This window comes from Lissotriton vulgaris, chromosome 9, assembly GCF_964263255.1.
Source record: "Lissotriton vulgaris chromosome 9, aLisVul1.2, whole genome shotgun sequence".
Classification (NCBI taxonomy): Eukaryota; Metazoa; Chordata; class Amphibia; order Caudata; family Salamandridae; genus Lissotriton; species Lissotriton vulgaris.
This window is the reverse complement of record NC_141697.1, coordinates 361,151,058-361,178,718: the sequence shown is the minus strand read 5'-3', so window position 1 is coordinate 361,178,718 and position 27,661 is coordinate 361,151,058. Positions and strand designations below refer to the sequence as shown.

The 27,661-nt window shown below is 44.9% G+C and overlaps 1 pseudogene; it reads left to right on the top strand.

Moving 5' to 3' along the window:
* Positions 1 to 3,104: 3,104 nt before the first annotated feature.
* On the top strand, positions 3,105 to 5,211 carry LOC147690136 (zinc finger protein 862-like; annotated as a pseudogene).
* Positions 5,212 to 27,661: the final 22,450 nt, after the last annotated feature.

The window sequence follows — 27,661 nt, the reverse complement described above, 5'->3', positions numbered from 1 at the left end:
TGCACTGCTGATGACGTCACATATTACATCACTCATGACATGGTCAGTGACATCACTCATGACATCACTGATGACACCATCCTTGTGACAGAGTAACAGACCTCCTTTCAGTGTAATATAAGCCTTGAAACACATATTCAAAAATAGTATTTAACATTTTCAAAAAAGTGGAGATACCCATACCAGTTACAACAAACAATTCAGTAACTCCACCATCTATATACACATCCACTCATTCACAAACAGTTCTATATAGTCACTCATTTATATACTCACTCATCATATGTAGTGATACACCTATACATCCTGTTACACACCGACAGTCATCCAAAAGTTACTCACACACATACTCACACATGCAAATAAACTATTGAACATCCATTTATTTGCATATACAACTATACACACACTACCACCTTACTTCTAAGGGAATTTACACATACTTACTCTCTTAAACAATCACTTATAGAAACACATACTTAATTAAACAGGAACTCTTACAATCTCTCACTCTCACATATACTCACTTATATACATCAATACTCACATATACTAGATTAAAACATATGTCGTTACTGATAAAGACACTAGTGACACAGTCATTCACTCACTAACACACACATATACACACTCATCCACCCATACAGTCCTGCACATATGCTGTCTTCAAAACACATTCAAACAGTGAGTCAGTCATTGATGCATCTATGTGCTAAGTAATATCCCCACCAAACCATACAGACACTCATACTGATACTAAAAAAAAATCTAATAACCCCTATACACACACATATAGCTACTCACCAACCCATGCAGCCACTTATACACAAAGTGAAACACTGATACATATATTTAAATATTTAAAAATTATTCGCTAATATATGTATTCACTAAGATACATTTAATAAGCCAGTTAACCAATCAACTTTTTTTTTAAAACATCCATTTACACACTTATTAAAACATTTATTCTTCCATCGACCTTTACATATACATATATAAAACATATTTATTTTTCAGAAAGACACACATTCACTGGATGGTGTCATCAGTGATGTCATGAGTGATGTCACTGACCATGTCATGAGTGATGTAATATGTGACGTCATCAGCAGTGCATTGCAGGCGCGCAAGTTATAGTGAGTCCAACTAACTATAACGTGGGAATTTCAATGGTTTTATGTCAGTAAAATTTCCAGGTAACTATAACTGGTGTAAAACCTATGGTTTTTTCAGTGAATTTAATAGGTTTTTTAAATGCTAATTCCTAACTATAACTGGTGTGAAACCTATGGTTTTTTATATATATATATATATATATATGACTGCTGAAAGTACACCAAGTCGTGAGGCACTCAGCAGGCGGGTGCCGCTGCGCGTCGGTGCTCCGCGCAAAATATCCAAGCTCCAAATTCTCCCAATTCATAGGAAAACAAAGCGGCACTCTCGGGAATCTGTGCAAGTTAGTATTTATTCACTTCACAAACAGACGCGTTTCGGGTAACTCCCTTCTTCGGTGTTAGAGTGCAACGCGCTGCGCGGCGCCATTTTAGCCAATCTGAACATGAGAACAGAAAGGGGACTGAGGGCGCCCCACACAATTGTAAGCGCCATCTTGGAAGTCTCCATTTCATCGTATCAAAACCAGTCATATAGTGTACCAACAAACATTGAATGAAATCAAGTTCAAACCGTACAATTAATCATAACATTATCGTGTTGGTGCACAAATCATTATAGTCGTGACATTAATAATCTTGCCGTGGATCGGCATTGGCAACCTATCCAGGTTGCCTAAACTCCCTTGTGGTTCTCATGTTATATTACAGGTACAAAAACATGTCAATGTAAGTAACCCATAGGACATTAACATTAATTTATAATCAGTTCTCATTATTCCTACCCAACAGTTGACTCCAGTTAGTCTTGAGTCCAGATTTTAATAACCAATCCTAATTTGATTTGCTAGGTGCCTAGATGTACTGCCAATTCCTCCCCACTATTAAGTTCCCCAGGGGCCTTCGTCTGCAGGTCCACTATATAGCGGGACTCCAACCTACATAGTTTTTGTCGTCTATTGCCTCCTCTCGGGCATTAAGGTACACAGTCTAGACAAAAGTAATGTAACAAATTTCGATCACTCTTGTGCTTAATGGAAAAATGACGAGCCACCGGGTAAGTGAAATCTTTGTTCACGATGGCTCGCATGTGTTCCAAAATTCTCAGTTTCACACAATTGATCGTGCTCGCTATATATTTTAGTCCGCACTGACATTTCAAGCAATAGACTGCGAACGTCGTCTGGCAGGACATAAACTTATTGATTTTTCTTCCTTCTTTTAGTCCTTTGACTTCATAAGACAAGGTTCTTTTTCTAAAGGAGCACGCTTTACATCTCCCACAAGGGAAGAAGCCCTTTGCCTCTTGTAGTGATCCTTTCCTTTTTGGCATCGGTTCTAGATGGCTGTGCACTAGGCTGTATCTTAAGGAATGAGCTTTCCTGAAAGTTATCATGGGAGCTACAGGCACGTCAACTCCGATGATATTGTTGGATTTTAAGATGTGCCAGTGCTTCTTCATTGTCATCTTAAGCCAATTCTCATCTTGAGAGAATGTGGTTATCATGTGAAATCATCGACCATCATCACTGCGCTGCTCCTTCTTCTTGAAAAGATCTTCTCTAGGCAATTGTTCTACCTTATGCAGTGTCGTTGTTAAAAGTTCTGCATTATATCCTCTTAATAGGAATCTGTTATAACTCTCTTTGGCAGCTGTTTCGAAATCATGTTTCATGGAGCAGTTATGTTTCAACCTAAGAAACTCTCCATATGGGATACTGTTAATTAGGTTGCGGGGATAGCTAATTTCAATTTCCTTTTCTTCAAAAAGTACTCTACTGCCGAAAGTTCTTGTGTATGATCTATACAAGTGTAGAGACTTGTGATGTCAAGGGTGAACAGACAAGTGGAGTGGCAGTGGACAGAAATCCAGGTAATTACACTCTACGCTTTGCCGGCAATGCCTCTGTATTATGTGACAGATTGCAATCATGAGCATAGGCATCAACTTTAGCTATGTTTCTTTATTTTGCAGGCTTTGTGGCATAGCAGGCTAAACCCAGTTATCACAAATATGTTCAAGCGCAAAGCTGTACCTTCTGCAGAGTGTGATGCTTCACCACAAAGGAAGAAATGCTGCCTTGTATTCAAGGAAGAGTGGATGAAAGAAATTGTGGAGGCTGAGACACAGAAGTCACGAAGCAAGGTTCGCGTGCAACTTGGGGAACTATTTCAATACAGTCCAGACGTGGGCTTGATTTGCAACGCATGTGCCGAAGCCAAGATTGTTGGGGACTTTTCTACAGGGAAGAAATGGAGTGATGGCTGGAAACTGGATTACCTGAAACGCCATCTAATTAGCAAAGTTCACGAGTCTGCCATGGTGATATTGATAAACAGAAGTGCTGTTGCCAGGTTTGGTTTTGGAGTGCGGGCAATGCTGACAGAAACTGCCACTGACAAAGCAAATAGAATGGAAGTAGTTGAACGACAAAGATCCCTGCCTGAGGAGATAAAGATTCTCATCAACAATGTGTTGCTGGCAGTGAAGATGAATACTTCAATGTTATCTGTACAAGACATCCATGACCCCCTAGCTTTGTATGTGAAGATACCAGACAGCTGGAGGAGCAAGAACTATGCCTTTGAGTTCCTTGAGGCCATCAATAGCGTGATACACTGTGAAGGTATGGCAGAACTTCGTAACGCTTTGTATCACACATTGATATTTGATGGGAGCACAGATATTTCTGTTACAAAAATGCTCATCCTGTATTTCAAGTTCCGACCTGTAACCTCAACAGAGCACAAAACACTGTTTGGCGGCATAGTGAAGCTGACTAGTTGTAATGCTGAGGCTATCACTACTGCTGTGAAAGAATTCTACACTGCCAATGAACTGTACCTCATGAAAATGGTCATGTTCACATCCGATGGTGCGTCTGTGATGCTGGGTAAAAATAATGGTGTTGCTACTCGCCTTAAACAATCCATTCCCCATCTAGTTGAGCAGCATTGTGTCGCTCACCGAGAAGATTTGGGAGTTGATGATGCCTGGAAGAGGGTTCCAATGATTAAAGAGATGGAGACATTACTGAGGACTGTCTACACTGTGTTCTCCAGATCTCCTGCAAGGAAGTCAAAGCTGGATGAAATGGCATCAGTAACTGATTGTGAAGTGGTCTCTTTTCGACCATTGAATGAAGTCCGGTGGCTTTCAAGGCATTTTGCAGTTGGTCCACTAATTCGGAATTATGAGGCTGTTCTTTAGTACTTTGAGCATGAAAAAGTTGAAGAGAATGATCCAGTTGCTAAATATTGTTACAAAAAGCTATCTGACTCAAATTACCGTATTTCCCTTGCAGTACTTAATGACATTCTGAGTGAACTTGCATCTTTGTGCAAACTGTTCCAAAAAAGTTATTTGACTACTGTTGAAGCTGTACAGTATGCAAGAGCAAAGATTGGCCAAATTAAGGAACAATATTTGGGGGACACTGTCTTTTAGAGCAGCAATGTAAGAGATATGATTGTGTTGTACAAGGAAAGGCAAGAGTTTGACAGTAGACCTATTTTGTCCTTTGTTTCCCTTCTTTGTGAGCACATGCAAAATATGCAAAATAGGGTCCCTGAAGATTAACTGAAAGAATGGGCAAGTTTTGAAATACAGGCAATGGCAACACAATCACATTTTGATTTCGGGACTGAGAATATACAAAGACTTGTTGAAAAGTATAAAAATGTCTTGGTCCTGGGTGATTGTGAAACACCAGAAGATGTTGTTCGGCAATACAGAGATTATAAATATGTGGTGGAAGAACATGTAAAGGGTGGGTTATTTACCACCTTTCAAGACCTGGTGAATTTCACTGTACGCAATGCTGCTCAGTATAGTGTTGTGTCTCAGCTTGTTGATGTCTGTGCAACATTTCAAGCATTTAGTGCAGATTGTGAACGAGGATTCAGCCTCATGAATACTATCAAGAGTAAATTGAGGAATAGACTAGAGCAGAAGCATTTGGATATGCTGATGAGGACAAAGGCCTACCTCCTGAATGGAAAAGTTGACCTTGATAGAGTGTATCAGCACTGGAAAAATGGCAAGGATCGCTGTGAGAAGTAACCCTGTCACCCATCTAGTGATGCCACTTGACATGTCTGAACGGCTCTCTCCCACAGTCCATGTTTGCCTGGATGTCTAAGTTTTACAAACTATCTCTGGTGGGATAGCCCAACATTACTCAGCAGCTCTCACATCAAATTGTAAATATGTTATCAAATTTTGTAACTTATTGTGTACATGTGATATTGTATAGGCTCTCAATATTTCCCCACCCAATGAACAGTGCTCCAGTTAAGAATATTTAGTAAAATCTAATGATGGTACCACCACTGGAGTCTTGTGCTTTTCTAAGCCTTAAGTATACTTATCTGTGTAACTAATTCATGTAATGGCGTGTTTATCCAATTTGCAAACCGACCTTAAGACCCTTAACGTGGCGCTGTATGTGTGAAAATGCACCATCTTTTCACTTTTTTAAGTAAATATTTAGAGTGATATTTGGCATGGTACACGCGTGTTGTCTGGTTCCTGGCGCGCATAGCCATGGTTGCAGTGCACAGAGACCCTCCACTGCTGCACACAGAAGAAAAAACTAGAGGGAACATTGAATGCAATTAGTTGTGCAGGATGTGAGGTATGCACAAGTAATAGGGTCACAATTTCCTCTTACTGGGAACTAAGCACCCCATTATAGCACCTAACTCTCTCAAGGTAATGAAGCAGAGAAGTCCAAGTCCTACTCAGGGGAGGAGGTGGTGTGATAATCACCATTCACTAGCGAGCAATAATAACATCCAATGATTGTCTAGTCAGTGCTTTTTCTTTAGAAAAGGATGAGTGCCTTTATTACACACACCCCTAAATACTTCCCTTTAATGGACTTCAGCAAATAGAGAAGCCCCTCCAACCACACGGACTCCATGGATGGACTCATCTAGCTTACACAAGCGAGGCTAGGGGTGCTCCTCTACCATCCTCCCCCACCCGGCTCACCCATCATGACCGATGCCCAGTGGAGCTACCTGTTAGCTAAAGAGGAGATGGGTTGTGGACTTTCCCCTCGGCCGTCACCTACCCAGCCCTTTACCCTTCCCCCGTACCCTTCTACGTTCCATTTATCTCATCTTCCTATGCTCTTTCAAGGATTTTCAGCTGAGACCTTGCTATTTGGCCGATGCCCGGTGGAGCTACCCGATAGCTAGAGAGGAGATGGGCCGTACACTTCCCCCTAGGCCATCACCTACCCAGCAGGACTTGGGGCACACTTTCCTTCGTCTCTCCATCGTATCTCCCTCCTACCCCTCCACCCTACCCCCTTACCCTTCTACGCTCAATTTATCTCATCATCTATGATCTTTAAATGTTTTACTAGTAACTGATGTAACCTGTTAACTGATGGAAATTTGTAACTTTGTGGAACCTCAAGTAAAGCGCTTTGATACCTTCGGGTCTAGCTAGCGCTATATAAAACTCATCAAATGAAATAAAAATATAAAATGCAGCCATGGAACCTGCCCCTAAAAACTGCTACATTCTCAACTGTAGAAGACAAGCTCCAGCCATAAAAAGTTTAAATAATGATGAACTTCAGAGAAGAGTCATTATTTCCAGACCCACGCAAACACAGGGTCAGTACCTTTAACTTTTTTTGGCAGGAAGTTGCTGCGCTCCTGCAGCTACACCACACTTTCTTTTAATCATTGATGGCACCCCTCCCTGTTTTGGGGCTGCCACAGTGGAGAAAAATATGCAAACTAGCTGGCCTGCAGGGAATTATAGGGTTCTCATGCCAGGAGAAATTAATATTTTATTAGCTGCTCTCCTGCTATGGTGGAGAGAACCATGTAGCTTTTCTGTTTCGTTTCTTTTTGTATTGGGGTGACTGTTCCCACCCAGGCACCCCAATGGGCTCTCTTTGTTGGAAGCAGCTTGGGGAGCCCACCCCCATCTGATCCAGCAGAGTTCTCCCCCGCTTGCTACTCTGGCATGGTGCTTCTTATGCGGTGGCCCACGCTCCCCCAAGACATGGGCACAGGAGTTGGTGCAGGATCACCTCTATTGGAGGGGGTGCGATGGCGCTCTCCCTTCGCTTTGCATTAGCCCTATGGAGATGGGGTCCCAAGGGCAAGAGTTAACTTGGGGATGGGGCTCCATGCAGGGCCCCTCCCTGCAACTGATGAAGTAATTCACATGCTGACCTCTGAGTCCTAGCTTCCTTTGAGGCTAATCGAAAGGAGATGCGGTGGAGACCCATGTGCTATGATCCTCACTAGAGGCCAAAGGTCACCAACCTTAATAAGCCATACCTCGGGTCGTTGGGCCAATTTGGATGATCCTGGACTTATTTTATTCCTGGTGGTGAGCTCTAGCCACCAGGAGCAGTTCTGGTAGGCTTTCTGACCTAAAACGTATTTTTCCTTTCAGGTAGGCACCCCTAGGGGCCACTACACCTCTCCACTCCTGCCATGATCCCCTGTACTAGGGTGAATGTATGACATTGTTCTACATTCTGTCCATCAATTGTTCTTTTTGCATTTGCCACCCACAGCGGGACTATCTATCCACAGACCTGGGTCCCGTGCTCTCAATGCCACATGAGTGAAGCTATCCTGGCTGATGAGGGTGAAACCCCGAAACTGGACCTGGATGCTTGTTTCCAGTCCAGGGAGAAACTGGACTGGCAGTTCGGGCTGGACTGTTCCCGTTCGGCACAGGGTCAAGAATGATTTGCATATGGCTGGGTTCAAACTGGAATGACATGGGGAGTAAAACAACAATGGATTTAGGCCCAGGTCTCTGTACAGGGTGAATGTATGACATTGTTCTGAATTCTGTCCATCAATTGTTCTTTTGCATTTGACCATCCTGTAGAGCATGCAGGGGCAGTTCACAATGGCCTTACCCAGGAGTCACTGGTCACATCTGCTCTTGGGGCCTCAGCTTCACCCGCTGCTGACATCACTGTATATGGTACAAAAGGGGGTGGTGATGGACGGAGCATCTAAATCAATTAAACACTCATAACCTGTCAAAAGATCTGGGTTTAATCCATCACCGTTCTCACTCTGCCACCCCAGTTCAGACATGGCTATATGCAAATCAGTCTGACCCTGTGCCTCATGTGTCCAGCCCGAACTGCCAAGCCATGTCTTCCCTGGACCAGAAACAAGCTTCCGAGGACCGGTTTCTGGCATTCCAGCCGTCTTCAGCCCGGCTTGCTTGAATCCAGTGGCAAAGTGAGCAAGGGACTCACGTCTGAGCATACCCTGCCACACTTATGGCGGCCAAAAGCGGTACAAAAGGGTGTGGTGAAGGACGGATCATCTGAATCAATCAAACACTCACACCCTGTCAAACGATCTGGGTTTAATCCATCACCGTTCTTTAGCCCACTCTGCCACCCCAGTTCAGACATGGCTATATGCATATCAGTCTGACCCTGTGCCTCATGGGAACAGTTCAGCCCGAACTGCCAAGCCATGTCTTCCCTGGACCGGAAACAAGCTTCAGACGACCGGTTTCTGGCATTCCAGCCGTCTTCAACCCAGCTTACTTGAATCCAGTGGGAAAGTGAGCAAGGGACTAACGTCTGAGCATACCCTGCCACACTTGTGGCGGCCAAAAGCAGTACAAAAGGGGGTGGTGATGGACGGAGCATCTGAAACAATCAAACACTCACAACCTGTCAAAAGATCTGGGTTTAATCCATCACCGTTCTTTAGCCCACTCTGCCACCCCAGTTCAGACATGGCTATATGCAAATCAGTCTGACCCTGTGTCTCATGGGAACAGTCCAGCCCGAACTGCCAAGCCATGTCTTCCCTGGACCGGAAACAAGCTTCCGAGGACCGGTTTCTGGCATTCCAGCCGTCTTCAGCCCGGCTTGCTTGAATCCAGTGGCAAAGTGAGCAAGGAACTCACGTCTGAGCATACCCTGCTACACTTATGGCGGCCAAAAGCGGTACAAAAGGGGGTGGTGATGGACGGAGCATCTGAATCAATCAAACACTCACACCCTGTCAAAAGATCTGGGTTTAATCCATCACCGTTCTTTAGCCCACTCTGCCACCCCAGTTCAGACATGGCTATATGCAAATCAGTCTGACCCTGTGCTTCATGGGAACAGTCCAGCCCGAACTGCCAAGCCATGTCTTCCCTGGACCGGAAACAAGCTTCCGAGGACCGGTTTTTGGCATTCCAGCTGTCTTCAGCCCAGCTTGCTTGAATCCAGTGGCAAAGTGAGCAAGGGACTCACGTCTGAGCATACCCTGCCACACAGGCTGATGAGGGCTGAAAGCCCGAAACCGGTCCTTGGATGCCTGTTTCCAGTCCAGGGAGGACCTGGCTTGGCAGTTCGGGCTGGACTGTTCCCATGGGGCACAGGGTCAAGACTGATTTGCATATGGCTGGGTTCAAACTGGAATGGCATGGTGAGCAAAAAAAACGATGGATTTAGGCCCAGATCTCTGTACTAGGGTGAATGTATGACATTGTTCTGCATTCTGTCCATCACCTGTTGTTTTTTGCATTTGTCACCCCGAGTGAGACGGGTATGCTCAGACGAGAGTCCCGTGTCTCCATGCCTCTGGAATCAAGCTATCCAGGCGGATGAGGGCTGAAAGCCCGAAACCGGTCCTTGGATGCTTGTTTCCAGTCCAGGGAGGACCTGGCTTGGCAATTCGGGCTGGACTGTTCCCATGGGGCACAGGGTCAAGACTGATTTGCATATGGCTGGGTTCAAATTGGAATGTCATGGTGAGCAAAAAAACGATGGATGTAGGCCCAGATCTCTGTACTGGGGTGAATGTATGACATTGTTCTGCATTCTGTCCATCACCTGTTGTTTTTTGCAGACATCACTATATATGGCCTTTCTCACCAAAACGTCAAAGAGGAGCCCCTCTCTAGTTTTCTGCGCTTCCTCCTTTGTTCAGGGGACCTGAGTGTCCTTAGTACTGGTACAGTGTGACAGATAATTAACAGGGTGGGGCAGCCTTTGTTTATTCTACTGGTGAGAAATATAATTAACTTGCAGAGTAAAAGGCAATTTCTTTCTTCAATACAAATAAGTCAACAACTTTTGCAAGGCTGTAGTGCCCTCATTATGATGTATTTGTCATCTATCTTCTATTTTAAAGTTTCTTCAATGTTTATAGATTTACTTATCCATACCAATATAATAAAGAGAGAGCCCAAACCTTTGAGGCGGGTAATCTCAGGAACCAGAGCACCAATCACAACACCCAATACAGCGTTGGAAAGGGCAGTTGCAGCAGAAGGACATAGGCTATGCAGACGCCCAGCATATACATTGAAAAGGTAAAAGAAACGTGCCAGCAAAGTAGTCCCTTGTGGGCGTGTCTGCGTTGTGCTGTGGGCGTGTGCTGGGGGCGTGGCAAACGCTCATGCCATGTCTCATATTGTGTGCTAATCCCACCCTGCTCCCTTTAAATACCTCTGCACCCCATAATATTAACCCACCCTTAGTCCTTAAAATACCCCAACACCCTTAAACACTAACCCATCTTAACCCTATAAATATATCCTGTACCCCAAAACCCAAACCTATCCCTAAACCCTAAAAATACCCCTGTACCCCAAAACCCAAACCTAGCCCTGAACCCTAAAAATACCCCTGTACCTCAAAACCCAAACCTACCCCTGAACCCTAAAAATACCTCTGTACCCCAAAACCCATACCTAGCCCTGAACCCTAAAAACACCACTGTACCCCAAAACCCAAACCTACCCCTGAACCCTAAAATACCCCTGTACCCCAAAACTCAAACCTAGCCCTGAACCCTTAAAATACCTCTGTATCCCAAAACCCAAACCTACCCCTGAACCCTAAAAATACCCCATAACCCTAAAAATAACCCTGTACCCCAAAACCCAAACCTACCCCTGAACCCTAAAATACCCCTGCACCCCATAAGCATAACCCACCCGTAGTCCTTAAAATACCCCAACACCCATAAACACTAACCCATCTTAACCCTATAAATATACCCTGTACCCCAAAACCCAAACCTTTCCCTAAACCCTAAAAATACCCCTGTACCCCAAAACCCAAACCTAGCCCTGAACCCTATAAATAACCCTGTACCTCAAAACCCAAACCTACCCCTGAACCCTAAAAATACCCCTGTACCCCAAAACCCAAACGTAGCCCTGAACCCTAAAAATACCACTGTACCCCAAAACCAAAACCTACCCCTGAACCCTAAAATACCCCTGTACCCCAAAACTCAAACCTAGCCCTGAACCCTTAAAATACCCCTGTACCCCAAAACCCAAACCTACCCTTGAACCCTAAAAATACCCCTGAACCCTAAATATAACCCTGTACCCCAAAACCCAAACCTACCCCTGAACCCTAAAATACCCCTGTACCCCAAAACCCAAACCTAGCCCTGAACCCTTAAAATACCCCTGTACCCCAAAACCCAAACCTACCCCTGAACCCTAAAAATACACCTATACCCCAAAACCCAAACATAGCCCTGAACCCTAAAAATACCCCTGTACCCCAAAACCCATACCTATCCCTAAACCCTAAAACTACCCCTGTACCTCATAACCCAAAACTATATTGGAACCCTTAAAATACCCAAATACCTCAAAACATATACCTCAGGACCCCGAAACATATACCCCTATACCCATACTTACCTTATCCAAACATTTAAAAAAAACATGCTTTTACCATTCATGCATTTACAACGAATTTTGTTGTAAATGTATGCGGGCTAAAATATATAAAAAGTAATGCCATGCGTTATAATGGCATTGCGGAGTCATGGTACTTTCGTAATGAAAGTATGCGGAGTGATGGTATGCGGAAAGAAAGTTGCGGAATAATGGATGTTTACCCTCCCCCAGTAAGTACATTGGTGGCACGGCCGCCCACCTCTCCAGCAACATACTCATATTTTTTTCACCACCCATTTGAAAAATGCACAGGTCTCTCTCATTGATGGCCAGCACCAACATACACTTTTAGACACACCTCCCGCCACAAGTTCTAGAATTGCGAACTTTAGAGCTGGGGAGCTACGTTCGAATCTCGGCATCAGCTCAACATCCTGTGATTCCAGGCAAATCCCTTTGTCTCCCCATGCCTACCACAAATGAATGTGTTTTTCTGTAATGTAAATTGTGCTCATGCCATGTTGTCGAGTTCGCGCTATATAATATTGCAAGGAAAAATAAAGTAGGGAAACTCAAGTTCACACACTACTGAACGCGCACTCTTAAGTGCATCAGCAGTGCACTGTGAATCGGAGCGTTTCACAGGCCTTTCACAGATAATGCTATCAAAACGAAATCATACAAAACAATATACTACTGGCCGGCAGCAATTCATACCCGGACAACGTCGGGACGGGCTGCTGGTATCCTCATAAAAGGGTACAAGAAGATTTCTTAATGCAGCTACATTGTAAAACCTGCAGCACATCACAGTTATTTTAAGCACTTTTTTATTAGAGTACAGCAGGTCACATCCAGACACATTAGGACAACTCAATCTACTTTTCAGCAGGGTAATATTTATGTGAGCCCTTAAGCTAATGCTTTATTTAATGAAAAATAGATTCAACCTTACACTCAGTGCATTAAGAAAATAACCCTTCTTCACAGGCCTCGTCCCGGCTATCCATGAGTTTAAATTTTGAAATGGATGAGTATAATAGGTTGAAACTCAATGCAGAATAAGTAGAAACTATTATCATTAAAATATAGCTTTGTAGTCCGCTGCTGAGCGATATACCATTGTTAAAGGTCCTGAACATGAGTTAGTGAGACCTATAACAAGGGAGAGGGCCTTTAACAACTATTATAGCCCTGGTCAGAAGCGATGTAAGGCTATCAGACCATTCCACCCATTGAGGATAGAATGTTCTAAATTGAGGGAAGGAGCACAAAGACACACATTGGAATGTTGGAGCAGAGGCTTCTACCAGCCATTATTAGTCCTGAACCACTTCATTGTCTTCAAGGGAGCTCTCAACATTTAAAAGTTTTAGAAAATAATGTACTATGACTAGATACCTGTTGGCCTTCTGTGATGGGCATATTACATACTCCTTGTACTAAAATCTAGAGCTCAGGAGTGAAATGGACTGCAAAATTACTATTAGCTCCTCAAATGTCTTCAAGAGTGCATTCTTTAACCCTTTCCCTTAAAGTACAGGGTAAGATTATTCCTCTGTAGTTTACAGATTGTGAACACACTGTGGTCAGGGTCCTCCTAGGTTCTAAGTTCGATTGTGTGAACTCCCTTTATTTGGAGCTACCACTATATCTATTACCCAAGCAACAGGTCATTCAGAACAACAGGTTCCATTTAATTACTGGTCTCCCCTCTCTGAGCGTATGCAGTCCACTGCTTCAGAAACTGGCTCCAGATAAAGCAAAGAGTCCAGTTTAATTTTATATGCATTATTTATAAGACTCTGCTTAGCGAGTCACCAGTATCATTAGTGGACACCTATTGAAACGAACTTCACGTAGGATACTTCATCCATTATGGGTGGACAGCTAGGTCTATCCAATTGATTATGTTTTTGTTAATGCTTGACACTTTTACTCAGTTGAGAGATTTGAAGTTCTGCATACACAGGGCAGTGATCATAGGCCTTTACAGGTATTGGTTGGTGTAGGGCCATGCGAGCAAAGAGATATAGTCACCCCCCCTGCACATAGAATACCGTGGACGTATAACAACCCTTGTAACAGAGGAAAGTTCAAAGATACTTAATGACCTGATGATAGATGACACATTACTCTTTGTGCCAGGCAATCAGAGTGAATCTCTGATATGGTATGACCAAGTGGTAGAACAGGTTGTAAAATGTTTGAGGATAAGACTTAACCCATATAGCTGGAGGTTAAAGTGAAGGGTACAAAAATGGGAGAGACATCTAAGGAAAAATAATGACCTGGAAATATATGGGAAACTCTGCCAGGGAAAGCTTGAGTGCAAAAATAAAGTGAGGGAAAGAAAAATAGAGTTTACAAATTAAAACTGGCAAACTATGTTTGAAGTGATGAAAACAAATAATTTTAGGAAGTTCTGGCTGGTAGTGCGTGATGGGTGTGAGCATGGGGGAATGAGGTGCCCAGTAGAAGAGGGCGACTGGGTCATCTACTTGAGTAACTTATATGGTGGTAATAACGAGGATGAGGTCCTGAAAATTAAGGTTGAGATTGAGGAGGATGTCGGGTCATATTTTTGATTTCAGAAAAAAAAGGAAACTATTGAGAACCTCAAGCTAACCAAGGCTGCATGCGCAGACAACCTTCCTTCAGTCATAATAAAAAATAATGTGGATGGTTGGCAAAGCTTTTTTCATGCCACCATTCAAAGGTGCGATAATTAGACAATATATAGGAAAGATGGTGCCACACAGCTCAAAAATTACCATCTAGACAGTTTGTTGAATGTGGGGGAGAAAGTATTCTCCAAAGTATTCCTTGGTCTAATCAAAACATATGGAAATAACAAGAAGGGGAGAGAGAGTGTAAACAAGTGGATTCGTTCTCCCTGATTAAGCTTGTGTAAACAAAAGAGATCCACCAATAGTTCTAAAAGTGTTCCCTACAGTGGTGGGGAGCACCTAGTGTTTTTAAAATACCCCTCACACACCAAAAAGACCCTTGGTGTCATGCTTCATCATTGGGGTCTTCGCACCACTCTACAGGATGCGGTGTGCTACGACCTACGACTACGTGGGAGCACTTATTTCAATGACTATGCGTGGTGCGTGTGAGGGTTTGATGTCAGTGAGTGGTGGGGTTATGAGTGAGTGATAAGTTAAAAAGTGCCTGGCTCGTGGGGTGGACTAAAAACTTTTTAATAGGCCCCCGGCTGGTACTGTTAAAAAAGTGAAGTGCGAGGTGTCTATGTAACGTTATGTACATCACTTCTCGTGCGCGTCGACATGTTTCGGAGATCAACTCCCTCTTCAGGACGGGGTGCACAAATCCCCACCTTACTCACGTTTCACTATGTAAAAATAGGGTTGATATTTACAGAAAAGTGAAAATTAACTGCCGGCTACAATGTACCTACAGCGGAAATCCAAAGTAAATTGCTATTTGCATTACTTGTCATATCCATGTGCCCCCTCAAGGCGGCAATGCTGGGAATTCCCAGCGGAGCCGCGTTGAGGGGGCACATGGATATCTACTCCTATTGAGTTTGTAGCAGACCGGCACGCCAACCCCCAACGTTTAGAAGGCTCATGAGGCTAACAACACTGAAATTAAATAGAGAGGAAACCCAACAATATCACATCTCAGCACAAGGGGAGATAGAGAACAGTGAACTGTGCTGGCCATCTCAAATTAGACATACATTAGGTAAACTCTCTGCCAAACTGTCATTAACCCCAGATCAGTGGAGGAAAGTTTTACAGATCCCTGTTTTACTTGAGGGGTGAATCGTCCACCCAATTCCTGATTGAAGGTTGGAGTAATGTAGTCAAATTTCCATGCATCGAGTCCCTGCCTAACCCCAAACTTAGGAATGCTGTGTTAAACTACTGGGTCAGGATACATCCATATTACACAGATAAGAAGACAAAAGCAGTAATGAGAGATGAGCAGGGCATGTGCACTTGCGGGTTGAAGGTAAAATGTAATGGAATACATATATTACTGGACTGCTTATGGTTTTTAGGTGAGCAGAAAACATTTTTAAAACCCATTTTTATCACTTATGGAATTACTAATCGGGATCAAGCTCTCAGCCTGATGGTAGATATGAGATTTTTAAATGTTGCTTGTGTAATTTGGAGATTTTTCAATGCAATACAGGAGCTATTAAAAGTCCTGTCTGATAATTTGTAAAGAACTTGGTGGGTTGATATATTCCCATAAATCTGACTCTTCTTATTGTATTGCTGTACATTTATATTGTTGATATGTCTTTTAACCACTTTTATCTGTGTATGATTTTAGGAGGTTTTTATAGCAGTGTTTTTTAAACCAATATTTAAAAAAAACTATTATTTGACTGACTGGCTGAGCCTTCATTCAGCAACGGCAAATCTTCTGACAGTCCGGAGATTCTGCAGCAACTGCGGCCTGTGCAGGTAAGAGTGGTGGGGCCGAGTGTGGGGGGATTTCGACAGGCAGCGACGAGGGAACATTTATTATTTATTTAATTTTCCCTCTTGGTCATCTGTCAAATCCCCCCCCCCCCCAACCCAGCCCCAATGCTCTTACCTGCACTGGCCGCGGTTGTTCTGAGGACAAAAAAATAGGAGGCAGAAGCTTTTCTTTTAGCTCCACAAGTCTCTGGAATTACTTGAAATTCTCACTGTCAAGAAGACCTCGCTCATAGTGTTTCGACATCATCTTAAAACGTGGCTTTCCCATGAGGTCATCAGCCTAGGGGTGAATAGGATGCACACCCGTTTTCCATTTTCACAAGTTCTCCACGTACTCCACAAATGCGTGCCAAATGGTGTAGTGGCCAGCCCAATAGCTGCTCGAAAGTTGACTAATGCATATTTGGGGGGCATCATTTTGTCCCCACCAGACGCACTGCTGAATGCCATCCTTAGGCAATCATATGTATTCACAATTTTGACCACGTTCTCACTCTTGAACCAAATGTTTCTCTCCTTTATAAACGAATCCACACACAGATGTTTTCGCTTTTTTCCAAGTTTCTCATATTGACACTGTGCCCATCCGTACCTCTTCATGCAAATACGACAAATGCAAAATTCATCACAAGCAATGTTTATTTGATAAAATCGCAATGCATTCCGGGCTTAGAAGCGCCCTTCATCAGGGGTCACTACAAATGACAATAAAGACAAATACCTATTAGTCATTCAAACATCAGCACTCGTAATTCGATTTAACAACATAATCTCATTTTAAATTAAACACAGTATCAAATGCTTATTTATATAGAGTAATACAATGCAAAGTAGCAATCATGGTCTGTTCATCTTCAACTCTTTTTAAAATGCTCCCCCATCCTACTCGCATATATCACAACCTCACTGCTTAACACCCTCCCTTCCTCTATAACCATCGCATTGTCCCCGACATACCCACATAAACAGTCAAATTTCCTCCCCACTCCTCTCAACGCTCCTTCTATACAGTCTGATCTCCCTATTTTAGCGAACTTCTTCTGAAAAAACAATCACATTACTTTACTCCTAACCTTCTTCCCTTACCCACCGTTATCATCAATACCCTGTGACTCAACACCATTCATAGCTGTTGCCCGTACCAGCCTAAGGATGGCATTCAGCAGTGCGTTTGCTGGGGAGAAAATGATGCCCCCAAAATATGCTTTTCCCATGAGATCTACATGTCCTCACTTGCCTTCCTCGCCTCAGGGTAACCAGTGCTTACTCAGCTATGGCACCCAGGGACCTTTGCTGATACTGCATGGAATAAATATTATATAATGAGTGTAACTGAGATAAGGACGGCTAATATTGATATTTTCTGCTTCGTTTTGTAGGTACAGACCTGTGGTGATCAACAATGCCTTCACTGGGTAAGCAGTTCCACCTGCAGAAAAGACAACAGTGATTTCAAATCTTTAAAAAACATTCAAATATAACGAAAACAGGAAAGTTAGGCGACTCACCAATACTGCAGGTTGCATTTGCGGTTATGCTTGACAAGGGAGGCATGTTCAGTCTGATTCAGATAGCGAGAAAATGGAAACTCATGTATTCGTCTTTATAAATCTATACAAAATCCTTGCAAACCCACAGGTCTGTAGGAAGCAAACCAGAATTTTTTATTTTTTTTAATTTTATTTATTGACATTTTTCTCTTTTATCTGGTGGTGGTGGGAGACAGATTGAACCATCCAAACATAAATCATACATAATACATACATAAAAAGTTATAGAAACATGACACAAAAAAAAGAAAAAAAAAGAAAAGATAACCATAATTAATTTGCCACCCATTTTTCAAATGGTGCCCAGTTCTTAGAGGCAGTTAAGCGTCTTTTCATTCCTCTGAAAGCCTGAACAGAAGTCTCAAGTTTGTACCAGGCCAGCATCCTGGCCTTCCAATGACAAAAGGTAGGAGGTTCAGGATTTATCCAGAGTGATGTAACACACAGTCTGACCATAGCCATGGCAATAAAAAGAAAAGCTTGCAGATTTTATTTTATTTTATTCGAAAGTTTTATATAGCGCGAACAAGATCTTTGCAGATATCAGAGCGCTTTACAAAGAGACGGTACATGAGGGAGCATAGTCAAACAGGTAAGTCAGTAAAGCTAACATTACAAATAGGTGGGGGTCAAAGCTAATCATGTGAATGAATTACGCATTTGTATAGCGCATGGCTACCCGGGGGCATCCCAGCGCTAAAGCAATAATACAAGTAATACAAATAAGCAAAGGGGTCGAACAAGTAGTACAGATCTGTGCAGAGTCTTTAAGAGTCCGAAATAATAGTTCAGGTGTATTTAGCCATGTGGATAGCTTTTACTTCTTTCTTAAAAAGTATAGTGGAGGAGATGAGCCTGATTTCAGGAGGGAGTGAGTTCCAGATCCTGGGTGCCATTCCTGAGAAGGAGCGTTTATAAGTTTTTTCCTTCCGAAATCTTCGAGGCTTCAGCAGAAGATTGTTTGTGCCTCTAGTGCTTCTAGAGCCGCCAGAGATTGTCAGCTTCTGAGTGAGGTAGCCGGGTGAGTTCAGGTGTACCGCCTTGTGTGTCATGCAGGCGATTTTCAGGTGTATTCTGTCTTCAAAAGGCAGCCAGTTCAGGGATTTCAGGTCAGGGGAAATATGACAGTGCTTTTTTGACCCCGTGATGAGTCTCGCTGCAGCGTTTAGGGAAGTTCTTAGGGGTGCGGTAGTGGTAAGGGGGAGACCGCAGCGGGCGATACTGCCATATTCTATTTGAGGGATGACTAGTGCTTGTACTGCAGTTTGGAAGTCTTTGGCTGGGAGGAAGGGTTTAAGTTTCCTCAAGGTATTGATTTGGAAGTTCGCTCCCTTAGTTGCCTTGCTGATATGTTGCTGCATGTTGAGATTGGTGTCAAGTGTTATGCCTAAAGATCTTGCTGAGTCCACGATGGTGGGTTGGACATTGAGTGCGGTTAGGTGTTTAAGCCAAATTTGAGTGGTAGAGATCTTCGCTGGAGGTGAGATCAGAAGGAACTCTGTTTTCAGAGCATTGAGTTTGAGATGATTATCGGCAAGCCAGGAATGGGTGCTTCTGATCGTTGAGTTCAGGAGCAAAATGTCTTTGGGGGATTGTAGTTTGAGATAGAGTTGGGTGTCATCAGCGTACATGTGAAAGAGTACATTGGATGCTTGTAGCAGAGTGGTGAGAGGTTCCATAACTAGGTTGAACAGAGTCGGGGATAGGGAGGATCCTTGGGGGACGCCTAGCGATACAGGTATTGGCGAGGACATCATGTTGTTGCTCTTGAATTTCTGCGACCTGTTGTGTAGAAAGGAAGTGAACCACTTGAGAACAGTTCCAGATATACCCATTCTTGTGTTTAATAGTTCGAGTAGCTTCTCATGTTTAACAGTGTCGAATGCTGAAGAGAGATCAAGCAGGATGAGGAGGCAGGTGTCGTTTTGGTCTAGGATTTGAAGTGCGTCGTCAATTATGTGAGTCATAGCAGTTTCTGTACTGTGCCCTGCTCGGAAGCCTGATTGATGAGGGTTGGGTAGCTCAAACTGATCAATGTGTTTAGTCAATTGTAGTTGTGCGCATTTTTCCAGCAGTTTGGCGAGAGTGGGAATATTGGTAATGGGACGGTAATTGTTCAGGTCAGAGGGGTCGGCTGTAGGTTTCTTTAGTAAGGGTGTGACATGTCCAACTTTGAGGGAATCAGGTATGGTTCCTTGTTGAAGTGAGCTGTTGATAATTTTAGTCCAGAGAGGGAGAGGCAAAGGAGTAAAATCTTTTACAGCGCTAGCAGGAAGGGGGTCCGTGAGGTGATTGGATGGTTTCAAGGTGCTGAGCAGTTTGCCAATTTCTTCTTCAGAGAAGGTGTCAAAGGATGACCATGTAGCATTGTTTTTTGGTTCTGTGGGTGCTAGGCAGTGGGGTCTGGAGTAGAGGCTTCCGTCAATGAGGAGATCGCTCTTTATGCTATCAGTTTTTTGGATAAAGAAAGCGGAGAAGTCTTCACAGGAGGGTGTTTCGCGCAAAGTGGTGAGTGGTTGGGGTTGTTCCTTGGTTTGTGTTCTGATTAGCTCAAACAGTTTTCTCGGACGTTTTTTTTGCTTGGTCGAGCTGGAGGCTGAAGAAATCTGATTGAGCGTTTAATTTTCCTGAAATAGGCGTTTCTCTTTTTCTTCAGAGTTTTTAGGTGCAGTGCAGAGGGATCTGATCTCCAGGTGCGCTCTGCCATTCGCATGTCTCGTCTATCCTCATTGAGACTCCCGTCGTACCATGGATTGGAGATTTTGGTGGAGGTTCTTTTTAGCTGCATAGGTGCAGCCTCATTAATTATTGAGGTCATAGCGTTGAGATAGTGGTCAGTCAAGGATTGAACGTCCGTCGCGCCGGTAGGTGGAAGTAGGAGATTGCAGCTGTTAGGAGGCAGAGAGCTTGGGTTGAGTTTTTTTAGGTTTCTTTTCCAGACTTTGGGCTTGGAGGATTGAACCGGGTTAAATTTAACTTTTCCATTGATGAAGAATGTGACAATATGATGATCTGACCAGTCACAGGGTTGGATGGGCTTGAGTTGGATATAGTCCTCTTTGAGATGATAAGGTCAAGGATAGAACCTTTCTCGTGGGTCGGGCTGTTGCATATTTGAGTGAGGTCATGGGCATTGAGGAAGTTTTTAAGGCTATTTACCACTGCGTCATTGCGGTCGTTCCAGTGGAGGTTGAAGTCGCCAAGGTATATTTGGGTGAGCTGTCGTCCAGAATTGGTTGAGATCATATCTATGATTTGTTGGGAAAAGGTAAGGTTGTCCCTGGGTGGGTGGTAAATGCCATGCAAAGAGCATATCGGTTTGCCCTCACTTATGTCGAGGCAGATGTATTCACAGGATGTAGGGGATGGTAGGGAGGTGGAGTTGACTTTCAGAACAGAGAGGTTGTTCCTGTAGATGCATGCGATTCCACCGCCTATTTTGCCGGACCTGTCAAGTCTAATGATGTGGCAGGTGGGAGGAAACAGAATATCCAATATAGGTGACGAAGATTCAGTTAGCCAGGTTTCAGTCAAAATGATTAGGTCAAGGTCCAGTGTTAAGATGAGGTCAGCGATGGCGGCGGAATGTTTCGAGGCCGATCTGCAGTTGAGGAGAGTGCATTTGAGACGGGGTGTGTTGAGGGTGGTAGAGGGTTCTAAAGAGAGAGGGACTTTTTTTTAAGGTTATTAGGGATGGAGATTCTGCTGTTTAGAGTGGGGGGTCTAAGGGGATTTGAGTGTATCGTGGGGATGGTGAGGTGTGTGGTGGATGTAATGTAATGTAATGTAAAAATTACTTATAAAGCGTGGCATTCACCAGACAGTTTCTTGGCGCTGGATGTGTGGGAGGCTGAGTCGTAGGAGCGGAGGAGGGTGAGTGTGTCGAGGTCCGAAAGAAGGTTGAAGGGGCGGTGAGGACGGTTGTTGCGATTGCGAACAGGGATTGCAGTCCAGTGTGGGGAGTGTTGGGTGAGAGAGTCAGCCGGAAGGGAGAGGGACCTGTTGGGAGGGGAGGTGGAGGTGGGTGAGGGGTTGCAGGGGCGGCGAGTGCAGTTGTTGCGATTGCGAACAGGGATTGAAGTCCGGTGTGGGGGGTGTTGAGTGAGAGAGTCAACCGGAAGGGTGGGGGGCATGTTGGGAGGGGAGGTGGAGGTGGGTGAGGGTTGTTTGGGGTGTGTGGAGAGTAGTTCTTTGATGATGTGCATGTCTTCTTTGACCTGGATGAGGGTGGCCATAATCTTGTCCAGCGTGGGGTATGTGTTGGAGGTGGGAGTGGAGATCAGAGGTGCATGACTGACCAGGGAATTAGCGTGCAGGTGGGGGAGAGGGCTGGTGTTTGTGCAGGGCTCAGTTGTGTCAGTGTACGGGGTGGTGTTAGGGAGGAGAGAGGGTTTGGGCGGGAGGGGTGTGGATGAGGTAGGGAGGGGGTTGGTGGTATGAGTGAGGGCATTGTTGGTAGGCGGAGAGAGCAAGGTGGAGGATGGGTGTATGTTAGTGGTGGTGGGGGTGCAGTAAGGGTAATGGGGGCTGAGAATGGGGGGGGAAATGGGATTGGAGATGGTCCTGTTGTGAGGAGAGAAGTTACATTAAGAGAGGAGGTGTGTTCTGCGTATTTAGTTAGAGGGTAGTGGGGACTGAGAATGGGGAGGGATAAAGGGTGGGAATTGTCGTTGTGCGTGTCGTTCTAGTGCTGAACTAGGTTGTGGGTGTGAGCTGTGATGTCAGGGGAGAGAGGAGTGTTAATGGTATGCGTGGAGGTCCGAGGGTTGGTAGGGGGGGTGGGGGTGAGGTTGTGGGTGAGAGCAGTGGAATCAGGGGTGAAAGGAATGGGAGTGGTATGAGTGGAGGTCCGAGTGTTGATAGGGGGGGTGGGGGTGCGGCTGGTGCATGTGGGGGAGAGATCTGTGACTGATTGAGGAGTGTGGGGTAGCTACAGCAGGTGGGTGATTGACTAAGGTGCTGGGGGTAGGGGTGAAGTGCGTGTCGTTCTGGGGCTGAACTACTTTAGAAGGGTTGTGAGTGGGGGCTGTGGAGTCAGGGGTGTTAGGATTGGAGGTGATATGAGTGGGGGTCCTAGGATTGGAGAGGTGCTCTTTGAAGGTAGGGAACAGGTTGTCTAGTAGTTCCAGGTTCCTGTCTGTGGATTGGATCAGGACAATCCCGTTATTGTAGATAGTGATGGTGGTTCTGCCTGGGAACAGCGCTAGCAGGAAGGGGGTCCGTGAGGTGATTGGATGGTTTCAAGGTGCTGAGCAGTTTGCCAATTTCTTCTTCAGAGTAGGTGTCAAAGGATGACCATGTAGCATTGTTTTTTGGTTCAGTGGGTGCTAGGCGGTGGGGTCTGGAGTAGAGGCTTGCGTCAATGAGGAGATCGCTCTTTATGCTATCAGTTTTTTGGATAAAGAAAGCGGAGAAGTCTTCACAGGAGGGTGCTTCGCGCAAAGTGGTGAGTGGTTGGGGTTGTTCCTTGGTTTGTGTTCTGATTAGCTCAAACAGTTTTCTCGGACGGTTTTTTTGCTTGGTCGAGCTGGAGGCTGAAGAAATCTGATTGAGCATTTAATTTTCCTGAAATAGGCGTTTCTCTTTTTCTTCAGAGTTTTTAGGTGCAGTGCAGAGGGATCTGATCTCCAGGTGCGCTCTGCAATTCGCATGTATCGTCTATCCTCATTGAGACTCCCGTCGTACCATGGATTGGAGATTTTGGTGAAGGTTCTTTTTAGCTGCATAGGTGCAGCCTCATTAATTATTAAGGTCATAGCGTTGAGATAGTGGTCAGTCAAGGATTGAACGTCCGTCGCGCCGGTAGGTGGAAGTAGGAGATTGCAGCTGTTAGGAGGCAGAGAGCTTGGGTTGAGTTTTTTTTGGTCTCTTTTCCAGACTTTGGGCTTAGAGGATTGAACCAGGTTAAATTTAACTTTTCCATTGATGAAGAATGTTACAATATGATGATCTGACCAGTCACAGGGTTGGATGGGCTCGAGTTGGATATAGTCCTCTTTGAGATGATGAGGTCGAGGATAGAACCTTTCTCGTGGGTCGGGCTGTTGCATATTTGAGTGAGGTCATGGGCATTGAGGAAGTTTTTAAGGCTATTTACCACTGCGTCATTGCGGTCGTTCCAGTGGAGGTTGAAGTCGCCAAGGTATATTTGGGTGAGCTGCCGTCCAGAATTGGTTGAGATCATATCCATGATTTGTTGGGAAAAGGTAAGGTTGTCCCTGGGTGGGTGGTAAATGCTGTGCAAAGAGCATATCGGTTTGCCCTCACTTATGTCGAGGCAGATGTATTCACAGAATGTAGGGGATGGTAGGGCGGTGGAGTTGACTTTCAGAACAGAAAGGTTGTTCCTGTAGATGCATGCGATTCCACCGCCTATTTTGCCGGACCTGTCAAGTCTAATGATGTGGCAGTTGGGAGGAACCAGAATATCCATTATAGGTGACGAAGATTCAGTTAGCCAGGTTTCAGTCAAAATGATTAGGTCAAGGTCCAGTGTTAAGATGAGATCAGCGATGGCGGCGGAATGTTTCGAGGCCGATCTGCAGTTGAGGAGAGTGCATTTGAGACGGGGTGTGTTGAGGGTGGTAGAGGGTTCTAAAGAGAGAGGGACTTTTTTTTAAGGTTATTAGGGATGGAGATTCTGCTGTTTAGAGTGGGGGGTCTAAGGGGATTTGAGTGTATCGTGGGGATGGTGAGGTGTGTGGTGGATGTAATGTAATGTAATGTAATGTAAAAATTACTTATAAAGCGCGGCATTCACCGGACGGTTTCTTGGCGCTGGATGTGTGGGAGGCTGAGTCGTAGGAGCGGAGGAGGGTGAGTGTGTCGAGGTCCGAAAGAGGGTTGCAGGGGCGGTGAGGATGGTTGTTGCGATTGCGAACTGGGATTGCAGTCCAGTGTGGGGAGTGTTGGGTGAGAGAGTCAGCCGGAAGGGAGAGGGACCTGTTGGGAGGGGAGGTGGAGGTGGGTGAGGGGTTGCAGGGGCGGCGAGTGCGGTTGTTGCGATTGAGAACAGGGATTGAAGTCCGGTGTGGGGGGTGTTGAGTGAGAGAGTCAACCGGAAGGGTGGGGGGCATGTTGGGAGGGGAGGTGGAGGTGGGTGAGGGTTGTTTGGGGTGTTTGGAGAGTAGTTCTTTGATGATGTGCATGTCTTCTTTGACCTGGATGAGGGTGGCCATAATCTTGTCCAGCGTGGGGTATGTGTTGGAGGTGGGAGTGGAGATCAGAGGTGCATGACTGACCAGGGAATTAGCGTGCAGGTGGGCGAGAGGGCTGGTGTTTGTGCAGGGCTCAGTTGTGTCAGTGTACGGGGTGATGTTAGGGAGGAGAGAGGGTTTGGGCGGGAGGGGTGTGGATGAGGTAGGGAGGGGGTTGGTGGTATGAGTGAGGGCATTGGTGGTAGGCGGAGAGAGCAAGGTGGAGGATGGGTGTATGTTAGTGGTGGTGGGGGTGCAGTAAGGGTAATGGGGGCTGAGAATGGGGGGGAAATGGGATTGGAGATGGTCCTGTTGTGAGGAGAGAAGTTAAATTAAGAGAGGAGGTGTGTTCCGTGTATTTAGTTAGAGGGTAGTGGGGACTGAGAATGGGGGGATAAAGGGTGGGAATTGTCGTTGTGCGTGTCGTTCTGGTGCTGAACTAGGTTGTGGGTGTGAGCTGTGATGTCAGGGGAGAGAGGAGTGTTAATGGTATGCGTGGAGGTCCGAGGGTTGGTAGGGGGGGTGGGGGTGGGGTTGTGGGTGAGAGCAGTGGAATCAGGGGTAAAAGGAATGGGAGTGGTATGAGTGGAGGTCCGAGTGTTGATAGGGGGGGTGGGGGTGCAGCTGGTGCATGTGGGGGAGAGATCTGTGACTGATTGAGGAGTGTGGGGTAGCTACAGCAGGTGGGTGATTGACTAAGGTGCTGGGGGTAGGGGTGAAGTGCGTGTCGTTCTGGGGCTGAACTACGTTAGAAGGGTTGTGAGTGGGGGCTGTGGAGTCAGGGGTGTTAGGATTGGAGGTGATATGAGTGGGGGTCCTAGGATTGGAGAGGTGCTCTTTGAAGGTGGGGAACAGGTTGTCTAGTAGTTCCAGGTTCCTGTCTGTGGATTGGATCAGGACAATCCCGGTATTGTAGATAGTGATGGTGGTTCTGCCTGGGAACAGTTGGGATGGTGTGATGGAGAGTGTTAGTCCATGAACGGATTTCCTGGTGGTGGAGACGGTGAGTAGGGTGAGGAACGCTTTTCTCCAACGAGCTCTGCGTGTGGTGTGGAAGATGATATCAGTGTTCAGGGATCCATTGACCGGTGAGAAGTAGGTGTCTGCAAAGGGAGTTTCAGAGTGGGACCGCAGGAAGTTGTGTTTAAAGCGTTTAGCGGCTTTTTTGGCGATTGCGGGTGGGTAGTTGATTTTATATGTGTGCTTGCCGATGAGATCCATGTTGGAATGGCGGTATAGGTAGGTGCGGCTAGGAGGCAGCGTACAAGCGCTTGTTTTTTCAGGGGCCGTAGAATATTCGTAGCCAGTAATTACCATTTCCGCTGAGATTTTGACTGAGGTTTGAGTAATCTGTGTAAGAAAAGTTTCAATTTGGTTGATGAAGAGCGATAACTCCGGACATTTGTAGAACATATGGACGGAATCTGCGGAAGGAAATTTGCATCTTGCACAGAACGGCCCTTTGCCCCCACTAACAACCCCCCATCTAACAAGTTTTGCGGGTGTATAATAAAGATTGAACATAGCCATATAACTTTGTGAACGAAGAGTACCTGAAACCAAAACAGACCTAGCTAATACCAATGAAAATTTTAAATCAATAGAAGGTACTCCAAATTTAGTCGCCCACTTATTATTCTGGTCATCTAAATCATCAGGAAGTTGGGATAGAAAAGACTGATATAAGCTGCCAATTTTACTTTCTTTCTTATAGATTCAACTATAATAAAAAAAATATTATAGTTGAAACCAGATGTTTTTTAATGAATTCCATGATCTTTACCTAAAGTAATCACATGACATGTTTGGGTCCTATTTATATCCCCTATTGTCTTAAATATATCAGTCTGTGAGTCATTTATGAGGCAATAAGATGCAAATGGCATTAGAAAGACGAAACAACCACCTTTACAATCCAAACAGCAATTGTCTAATGTCAGTGTCCAAAAAGATCCACCAAAAATATAAATGTCTTACTTACTTTTTCACGGGGAAGACCAAATCGCTAGAGGTTGAGCTCATAAGCGCCGCGGCTAACCTTCCGACCCAACCTTTGCCTACGAGCGATGCCAACATGACAACAGAGTGTATTAAGACAAAAAATAAGGCAAATTGGGACACATTTGAATTATATGACCAGGACAAGATCGCCAAAACGCTATCGGAAATCAGACCTAACAACCACTACCATGACCCTCTACCTGCAAAGTGTGTAAGAGAAATCAGTCACATTGTGGTTCCAATCTGGACCAGAATAATAAACGCTTCACTAGCACAAGGGATCCTCCCTGACTGCCTAAAAACAGGTCAAGTTGTTCCCATAATCAAAAAACCGACAGATGATGCAACAGATCCGAATAACTATCGACCAGTGACCAACATCCCTTTACTGGCCAAACTAATTGAGAAATGCGTGCAGGGCCAACTGAGCCTGCACATCACCAAGTTCTCCTTACTAGATGAATGCCAATCAGGATTCAGAGCAGGGCATAGCACGGAAACAGCGATCCTGCATATTGTTGATGACGCGTTACAAGCACTTGACCAAAATCAAGCATGCCTACTGATTTTCCTGGACCTGTCATCGGCATTTGACAAGGTAAATCACGAAGCACTATTGACCAGGCTACAGGACAGGATGGGATTGTCCGGAAATGTGCTGAAATGGTTCAATTCT